This window comes from Oryctolagus cuniculus, chromosome 3, assembly GCF_964237555.1.
Source record: "Oryctolagus cuniculus chromosome 3, mOryCun1.1, whole genome shotgun sequence".
Lineage (NCBI taxonomy): Eukaryota > Metazoa > Chordata > Mammalia > Lagomorpha > Leporidae > Oryctolagus > Oryctolagus cuniculus.
In genome coordinates, this window is record NC_091434.1 from 128,890,902 (window position 1) to 128,901,579 (window position 10,678).

Genomic DNA, 10,678 nt, shown 5'->3' on the forward strand with positions numbered 1-10,678 from the left:
GAGAAAGAGAACTACAGAACAATTTAACTGATGAACATAGATGCAAAAATACTCAACAAAATTCTAGTCGATCGAATCCAACAGCACATCAGAAAGATCATTCACTCAAATCAAGTGGGATTTATCTCCGGTCTGCAGGGATGGTTCAATAATCACAAATCAGTCAATGTGATACATCACACTAACAAACTGAAGAACAAAAATCATATGATTATCTCAATAGATGCAGAGAAAACATTTGATAAAATACAACATGCTTTCATGACGAAAACTCCAAGCAAATTTGGTATAGAAGGAATATTCCTCAACACAATCAAGGCAATTTATGACAAACCCATGGCCAGCATCCTATTGAATGGGTAAAAGTTGGAAGCTTTCCCATTTAGAACAGCAGCAGACAAGGATGTACCCTGTCACAACTGCCATTCAATATAGTCCTGTGAGTTTTAGCCATAGCCATTTGATAAGAAAAAGAAATCAAAGGGATATAAAGTGGGAAGGAGGAAGTCAAACTGTCTGCTATTTGCAGATGGCATGATTCTATATATAGGGTATCCAAAAGACTCCACTAAGAGACTTTTGAAACTCATAGAAGAGTTTGGTAAAGTAGAGGGATATAAAATTAACACACAAAAATCAATAGCCTTTATATACACAGACAATGCCAAGGCTGAGATTGAGCTTCTAAGACCAAATTCATTCACAATAGCTACAAAAAATCAAATACCTTGGAGTAAATTTAACCAAGGATATCAAAGATCTCTATTATGAGAATTACAAAATCTTAAAGAAAGAAATGGTAGAAGATAACAAAAAATGGAAAAAACTTCCATGTTCATGGATTGTAAGGAACAATATCATAAAAATGTCCATACTTCCAAATCTGTTTACAGATTCAATGTAATCCTAATCAAAGTACCAAGGACATTCTTCTCTGATATAGAAAAAATGATGCTGAAATTCATATGGAAATATAGGAGAGCCTGAATAGCTAAAGAAATCTTTAACAGCGAAAATAAGACAGAGGAATCACAATTCCAGATTTTAAGACACACTACAGGGCAGTTATAAACAAAAGCTTAGTACTGGTAAAAAAAAAAAAAAAACAGATGGATAGACAATGGAACAGAAGAATAGAAACACCAGAAATCATTCCAAGCATCTACAACCAACTTATCTTTGACAATGAGCTAAAACCAATCCCTGGAGCAAGGACAATCTCTTCAACAAATGGCACTTAGAAAACTGGATTTGCACATGCAGAAGTATAAAGCAAGACCCCTACCTTACAGCTTACACAAAAATCCACTCAACATGGATTAAAGTCCTAAATTTATGACCCAACACCATAAAGTTATTAGAGAACATTGGGGAAACCCTGCAAGATATTGGCACAGGAAAAGAATTCTTGGAAAAGACACAGGCAATAAAAGCCAAAATTAACAAATGGGATTACATCAAAATAAGAAGCTTCTGTACTGCAAAAGAAACAATCAGAATAGTGAAGAGGCAACTGACAGAATGAGAGCAAGTATTTGCAAACAATGCAACTGATAAAGGATTAATAACCAAAATATACAAAGAGTTCGAGAAACTCAACAACAAAACAACCAAACTAAGAAATGGGCAAAAGACTTAGACATTTTTCAAGAGGAAATCCAAATGGCCAACAAACTCATGAAAAAAATGCTCAGGATCACTAGCTATCAGGGAAAGGCAAATCAAAAACACAATGAGGTTTCACCTCATCCCAGTTAGAATGGCTTTCACACAGAAATCAACAAACAACAAATGCTAGTGAGGATGTGGGGAAAAGTACCCTAATCCACTCTTGTTGGGAATGTAAACTGGTAAAACCACTATGGATGACAATTTGGAGATACCTCAGAAATCTAAATATAGACCTACCATCCTGGGAATTTACCCAAACGAAAAAAATCAGCAGATGAATGAGTGATCTGAACCTCCATGTTTATTGCAGCTCAATTCACAATAGCTAAGATATGGAATCAACCCAAATACCCATCAACTGAAGACTGGATAAATAAATTATGTGATATGTACACCATGGAATAATACACAGTGGTAAAAAATGAAATTTGATCATTTGCAACAAAATGGATAAATATGGAAAATATCATACTTAGTCAAGTAAACCTGTCCCAAAGGGACAACTACCATATATTCTCCCTGACCTATGGTAACTAATAGAGCACTTAAAAACAATTTGTAGAATTGAAATTGACACTGTGAGAAGCAATGACTTTGAACAGCCCTTGTCTTGACTGTTGATGTAGTGTTTTTTTTTGCATAGTATTTGTTGAGCTCTTTATTTAACATAGAGTTAAACATATGTGTAAAATGTCAATTGAAAATAGATCTTAGTAAAAAATAAGAGTGGAAATAAAAGAGGGAGGAGAAAGAGAGGTGGGAATGTGGGTTGGAAGGTGGGCACTGTTGGAAGAATCACCATGTTTCTCAAGTAATTATGAAGTGTATGAAGTTTGTAACTTTAAGGCCATGTAGTTCTGCATACATTCCTATGGACTTCTAAGGGTATAGTTTAAAAAGTTGCCATGGAATTCCAAATCCCCTTAAGCTGATTGGTAGTAATACCTTCTTAAATGTTAAAGTGATCATATATAGGATTAAGTGTTAAAGTGATCATATATAGGATTAAGTGTTAAAGTGATCATATAAATAGGATTAAATGTCTGGTGATAATAATAGAATTAAAAAGGAATGACAGCTCCAACATGGGAAGCAGTCCGCACATCAAACTCTTAGAATGACATTCACTTTAAGTAAAACTGATCTCAGAATCAGACCTTAAATAATCGAAAATGAATCTTGATGTGAATGGAAGGGGAGAGGGAGTGGGAAAGGGGAGGGTTGTGGGTGGGAGGGACGGTATGGGGGGGAAAGCCATTGTAACCCATGAGTCGTACTTTGGAAATTTATATTCATTAAATAAAAGATAAAAAAAAATAAAATAAAAAAAAAAAAAAAAAAAGAATCAGACCTTAAGACATTTGGTTTGGCTGAAAATCCCACAAGAGTATTTCAGGCATGGAAAGCTAAGACACTGTGGCAAAAAATGTCCTACATGAAGGACCTTGTTGGGTGAGACCCCAGTGGAAAGGGTGGTCATCAAAGAAGGACATAATTTTCTCTGAAGAGAGGCGAGAACTCCCACCTTGCTTATGGCCTTTTCTAATTACTGACAGAATTTGTGGATTCAAAAGTCTTCTACAGGCCGGCGCTGCGGCTCACTAGGCCTATGGCGCTGGCACCATGGGTTCTAGTCCCGGTTGGGGTGCCAGATTCTGTCCCAATTGCTCTTCTTCCAGTCCAGCTCTCTGCTGTGGCCCGGGAAGGCAGTGGAGGATGGCCCAAGTGCTTGGGCCCTGCACCTGCATAGGAGACCAGGAGAAGCACCTGGCTCCTGGCTTCAGATCGGCATGGTGCGCTGGCCGCAGCACGCTGGCCGTAGTGGCCATTAGGGGGGTAAACCAACGGAAGGAAGACCTTTCTTTCTGTCTCTCTCTCACTGTCTAACTCTGCCTGTCAAAAAAAAAAAAAAGTCTTCTACAGCCTAGGCAGATCATGTCAAGATCCTCAGTTGATCACTGGCATCATGCATAAGTATGTTTATTGTTAAATGAACAACAGGAGTCACTGTGCACTAACTTTCATGAAGAACCTCTATCCTCAAAGAGTCTTGTTATGAAAGTTAACAGTAAAACTTGTTCTGAAAGATTTATTTCATTTTAATGTATTACATTGTGGATATTCCTAGATCTCATAAGTTTTAGGTATGTCTAAGTGTCCAACTCCATTGCTTGTTTTCTTAAGTTCTTCCTTAATTAATGATAAAACTCATTCTCAAGAACTTACTTTCTTTTAATGTATTAAGTTGAGGATATTCTCATGTCTCATAAGTTAGAGTTATGTCTGAGTGATTGCAAAAGATGTATCATTTTTGGGTGCTTCTTTGAAGTTAATTAAGTTTCTTAAAAAAAAGCAACTTTGAACAGCCCCTGTCTCAACTGTTGAGGAACAGTTTTTTTGTGTGTGCAAATTGTTGAACTCTTTACTGTGTATAGAGTTGGTCTTCTGTGTATAAAGTTAATTGAAAATGAATCTTAGTGGAGAATGGGACTGAGAATGGGAGAGGGATGAAGTGGAGGGGTGGGTATGATGGGAAGAATCGCTATATTCCTAAAGTTGTACTTATGAAATGCATGATTTTTGTATTCTTTAAATAAAAGATTTCTTTGGTAAAGAAAATAACAAAAACCCAACAGTTGTTATCACTCTTTAAATGATAAATGAAAAGGCCATTGGAGCATCCTACACATCTCAGAAAATAAATATCAAATTCTACCCTCAACCTAAACCAAAAGCTCTTGGGGTCCTTGGTTTAGTTTAAGTGGAAGATTCTTGAGAAAACCCCCAAGGATTAGCTGAAGCTGTGATGGTCCCTGCCCTGCTCTGACTTCATAAGGACCAACTGTCATGAAATACAAATTCATGCAAGTCTCTGCTGGACTGCCATTGGCCCGTTTCTTGCTCTGACTTCATAAGGAGCCCTATGCTTACAGAATTCCACATGCCTATTTAAGGAGCTGCTGAAGTTTCTGTCTGCCTTACCAGGGAGCTATTGTGGTGATCTGGGTGACTTGGACCCATCTATCCTAGTGTTTGTGTTTGTTGGTGTTGGTGTGCTTTTTTGCTTGCTTCTTGTTTGTTTCTTGTTCTATTTTGTTTATTCTTTTTCCCATTTTGTTTGTTTTTTACCTATTTATTTTTTGCCCATTTTGTCTTTTTTTGCAGTTTTTTTCATTTTTGACTTACCCCACCTTTAGTTAGGCAGCACTGCTGGATTTCATAGTGATAGTGTAGTTATTTAGTGGGTTTTTTTTTTTTTTAGTTTCTCTGGTTTTTGGTTTCAGTTTTGTTTAGTCAGTACTTAGCCTTGCCACTGTGTGTTACTAGCACAGTTAGTGTAGCTAGTGTAGTACCATAGTGAGATCAGCAGGTAGTATCCTTGTTGTCCCTTTATTTTCTTAGGTATTATAGTGAGGATAGCTCATTAGTTAGTGTTTGTGGACAGAAATCTTAGAGAGAGTAGATCAGAGAGAATAGTTAGGGACACCAGCATGGAAGGCCTTGAGGACTTCGAGGCCAAAGCCAGCCCTCAGCCTGAGTTCCAGTTGTTGTCCCTCCTGGGCTGGGGCAGCTTCGGCATCATGTTTCTGGCCCGCCAGGTGTCCAGTGAGCAGCAGGTGGGTCTGAAGCTGTTCCAGGAAGACGCGAGTGACTCCCTCAACACCAGGCGGGTGAGGAGAGAAGCCAGCATCATGCAGCTCCTGAGGCACCAGAACATCATCCAGCTGCTGGAGGTGTTGTGTCTGCCGTCATCCTTGCCTGGTGTTGGAGCTGGCCGACGGGGGCAACCTCTACCAGCACGTGATGGACCCGGGGCGGCCTGCTAGAGCCCAAGACCATGGCCACGTTCGACCAGCTCCTGGTGGCCCTGTCCACTGCCATACAGTGTGCGGCACACAGGGACCTCAAGCTAGGGAACCTGCTGCTGGATTCGCATCTGAATGTGAAGCTGTCAGACTTTGGGCTCAGAGCCAGCTGGCCAAGGTCAGTGTGCAGCTTCTGTGGGACTCCAGAGTGTGGCGCCCCGGAGGCGTTCCAGCCAGAGGCCTACGATGCCTGGCAGCAGATATCTGGAGTTTGGGCGTGATCCTCTTCATCCTGTTGTGGGGGCCATGCCTTTCAGCGGGAAGGAACTGGTGGAGCTGCAGGACTGCATCCAGTGGGGGTGCTAGGAGCTGCCTTGTGCAGCCAGCCCAGCCTGTAGGAGCTCCTGATCCCGCTGCTCAGCCTGGACCTGTGTGAGAGGCCTACAGAGGAACTGGCTAGGCACCACTGGTGGTTCGACTCCTTACAGGAAGAAGCCAAGGGCGAAGAGGTGCATTTCCTGGGAGTTCCTGAGGACCCAGAGGCCCAGGAGTACCTGGCGGGCCTGAGTCTGCTGCCCAGCGCTGGAGCCGCGATGCCTGCTGGCTTTGGCAGCCCAAGCCCCATTTCCCTGCAGTAGGACTCGGAACCTGGAGCAGGTGCAGCCCTGTGAGCAGAGCGCTCATCAGGCCATGGCCTCAGGGCACAACCTTGCTGTTGTGTAGGGTGCACCTGCATAGGCAACCTCGAGGGAGGTCCGGAGTGCACCTGCCCTTCTCACCTGTGAGCCCCTATCGCCTCAGGGCCCAGGGAGCCTGAGCCTGAATCTGAGCCTGAGCACTAGCCTGAGCCAGAGCCGGAGCTGGAGCCTGACCCCGCCACTGCCGGCCCACTGCATGACTTTCCCCTCTCTGGGCAGCTGAAAGAGGAGAGGAGCCCAGGTGCCAGCCCAGCTCCTGAGCCCATCCCTGTGGCTGCCTCCTCCAGCCCCTGCTCCAGGAGTAGTGGAGACCTGCTGGTGCCAGAGGTCCCAGCAGCTGAGCCTGGGAGACTGGGACCTCAGCAGCTGCCTCTATCCCGAGCAAGGGCTGGCAGGGGCTAGGCAGGAGCTAGGCAGGAGGACTGGCAGGAGGATCGTCTAATTCCTCCTGCAGGCCTGCTGCATCCTTGCCGGGCCCCCAAGCCAAAAAGTGGGCCCCTCCTCCTAGCCTACTTTGAGGCAAATCAAGAACAGAGTCTGCCACCTGAGCTGCCTGAGGGTTTTCATTCCCTTGAGATTTTTGTGTACTTCTCATAAATAAAAACCATAACTGAATACAAAAAAATAAATAGAAAACCAAAGGAAAAAAGAAACAAATGTTCTACATTTGCGCTGTCCAATAGGGTAGCCAGATGTAGCCACAGAGATCCAGAAATAGAGCCAGTGTGACTCAACAACTAGGTTCTTAATTACTTTAGTTTCAATTCACATCACCTGGTAGGCTAGTGGCTGCCACACTGTATGGTGCAGCTCTGGAGGGACAGAAGCCCAAGCCCTGGGCTGGGCAGAGAGTTACCTATGGCAATGCACCTCACAGTTATCAGCACAAGCGAGCACATGTGTGCTGTCCAGGGCCTACAGCCAGCTGTACCCTTGAGGACCGGCCTGCAGACATGCTCAGTTTCCTCATCTGTTAAATCCAGGAAAGTAGAATGCTGATTTTATAGTGACAGAAAGCGAGGTGTAGGAGGTTGCTCTGGGGTGTGAGCAAGCTTAGCCTTTAGCACAGGTCCGTTGGAGCAAGGCTTGCTTTCTCCAGATGCCCCACCTTCATCTTCTCAGAGATGTCATTCCACCCAGCTCTCCAAATCATCAAGAAGTAGGACAAAAATGTTAATGAATTTCAGTTAAAATTCCTGGGGTTGTCAATAGGGGTAGGCAGGGGGCAGGCCCCTAATCTGCTCAGGAGAGCCTGCAGGTCTGAAATATCTGCCTCCTACTTGGGGCTCAGGGGGCTTGAAGAATTCGGGGGTTGCCAGTTCAGAGAGCGCAACCTGGGTCCATGCCAGGAGTAGAGCCAGGGTTCCTCCATCAGATCCACACTGCAATCTCCTGTTTTTCCATGAAAGAAAGACCCAGCGTCTCCCAGCCAACCTGCAAAGCCAGATGTTTTATCAGTCTCCATTATTATTTTTCCTTAAAGATTTATTTTTTATTTTAAAAAGCAGAGTTACACAGAGATGGAGAGAGATCTTCCATCTGCTGGTTCACTCCCCGGATGGCCACAATGGTCAGTGCTGGGCCAGGCCAAAGCCAGGAGCTAGGATCCAGCTTCATCTGGGTCTCTCATGTGGGTTGCAGGGGCCCAATCATTTGGACCAGCTTCTGCTGCTTTTCCCAGGCCATTAGCAGGGAGCTGGGTCTGAGGTGAAGCAGCCAGGGCTTGAACCAGCACTCACATAGAATGCTGGCATCACAGACGACCACTTTAGCTGCTATGCCACAGTCTCCACACAGAAGAGAAGACTGAAGTTCATAGTGGTGACATAACTGGCCCCAGTCACAGAGTGGCAGTGCTGGGGTTCATGCTTTGATCTGCTTGGCTCCAGGAGAAGAGCTTTTGTGCCCTCCTGGCTGCTTGGCCACCATGACCTGAAGCTCTTCAGGTGCGGTGACCAGGACCGGCAGGGCCCAGACACAGGCACAGCATCATGAAGTAGGACCTTTTCCTTTCCTTTTATTTATTTTTTCAGGGAAAAGAAGCACAATAGAACCATCTCATCTAAAAGCACACTGCCCCACCTCCCAGGAATCTTCCAGCCAGGGCACAGTGCTGCCTCCAGTGGCATTTGCCCTGGTTGCCATCAGCAACTTGTAGGATTTCGTTTGGGAAGGAGCTGCTGCCTGGGTCTTTGACTTCATCCCGTTATTATCATGTCTTGCTCATGACAAGTCAGTATTGCCCAGGCTGACCTTGGAGGGCAGGATGAAGGTGAGTTTACAGAATTACGGCTTGCTGTGATGCCGGCCAAGTGCTCTGAGGATGTCATTTAAGGAGGAACTACAGGAATTCCAGCTGGGGGAGGGGTGTTCTCAGGACACTGTTGCCTCAGCCCATAGAAATGCTTTTATTTGGGACCCAAAAATAAATTGTTTGTGGATCTCAAATTCAGGAAACTTCGTGTTTCTCAACAGTCCAATAACCTTGTTTATAGCTTCTGGGATCTGAACACCTTGAGACTAAACATTTTCCCACTGGGAAACAGGATCACATACTCATATATATCCCGCTTTTTTTAATTTAAAGATTTATTTTATGTATTTGAAAGGTAGGGTTACAGAGAGAGGTAGAGATGAAGAGAGAGAGAGGTCTTCCATCCACTGGTTCACTCCCCAAATGGCCACACTTTGATTTGAGACTATCTGAAGCCAGGAACCTGGAGCTTCTTCCAGATCTCCCAAGTGGGTGCAGGGGCACAAGGACTTGGGTCATCCTCCACTGCTTTCCCAAGTGCATTAGCAGAGAGCTGGATTGGAAGCAGAGCAGCCAGGACTGGAATTGGTGCCCATATGGGATGCCAGCACTTCAGTCTGGGGTGTTAACCCACTGTGCCACAGCACAGGCCTCATAGTCCACTTCTGATGTTATAATGCATGTTTTCATGTACTGACTTTGTCCTGTTTTCAGCTGAATCTTTGATTTTTCCCCTTTCACCACGTCCTTATTTTATACACACACACACACACACACACACACACACACACACACATATATATATATATATATATATATATATACGATTTATTTATTTACTTGAAAGGAAGAGATACAGAGAGAGTGGAGAACCGGGGTAAGGAGCAGAACCTTACTGGTTCAACTCCAGACAGCTGCAACAGCTAAGGCTGGCCCAGGCTGAAGATAGAAGCCTGGGATTCCATCTGGGTGCCCAATGAGGGTGGAAGGGGCCCAAGCACCTGCACCATCTTCTGCTACTTTCTCAGGAACATTAGCAGCCAGGATACTAACCAGTGCCCATATGGGATGCTGGCATCGTAGGTGGCAGCTTAATGCGCTGCACCACTATGCCGGCCCCCTTACTTTATATTGTCTTGTTCACACACCTTTTTAAAATAATATGTATAGGGAAAGAGTCAAGTAGGCAGCATTTCAATAGGTTCATGAGAATTTAGAGGAGGACAAGACCACCAGGGGCTGGAAGAGTTAAAAAACAAAAGCAATCTGCAGAGGTAAAGGGACTTGATTTGGGTCGGATCCAGCCAAGTGCATTCTAGAAATTCATTAATAGTTCCCCTGTAACACTTGGTTGAGCACCTTCTCCAGTGAAGGGGTTGTGCTGGGTGAGGGGAGATCGCAGTGGGCAAGCCCCACCCCCGGATGCAACAGTGGGTGGGGGGAGCTCACACTGCCCATGCTATTGCCAGGCTGCCGCTGTCACAGGAGCAGCCAGAGCTGATGGCTGAGACCTGAAGGACCCAAGGCTGGTTACTGAAAGCACAGGGAGGGCAGGCAAGAAGAGTCTGGAATTTTCTAGGCAAAGTCTGGGCTGTGGGGTGAGATGTGGGATCTGGAGCTTGGAGGTGGGAAGGGGTGTCCACAGAGACCTATCTACTGCACGAGGGCTTGGGCTGTTCCGTGGCCGAAGGAACTAGCAGATATTAAGGCAGAAGACAGATGTGACCAGGCTTTGCAGAACAGAGCGGGACAGGGGGTGGTCTGGAGACGAGGGGCCAGGTGGGAGGCTGGGGCAGCAGCAGGTCAGGGAGGAGATAATGGTGACCTGAGTGGGTGTTGGGGCCAAATGGACAGATGCAGTCCCTTAGACTTCTTTCGGTGCTGGGTTTATCTCAGTGTATTTTTTTTTCTTCTTAACACTGTAGTGGCACGTGATCACTTCTGAGTACAGAAAATATCAACAAAAGGAAAAGTATATATATATATTTTGACAGGCAGAGTGGACAGTGAGAGAGAGAGACAGAGAGAAAGGTCTTCCTTTGCCGTTGATTCACCCTCCAATGGCTGCCACGGCCGGCGCGCTACGACCGGCGCACCGCGCTGATCCGATGACAGGAGCCAGGTGCTTCTCCTGGTCTCCCATTCAGGTGCAGGGCCCAAGGACTTGGGCCATCCTTCACTGCACTCCCTGGCCACAGCAGAGAGCTGGCCTGGAAGAGGGGCAACCGGGACAGAATCCGGCGCCCCGA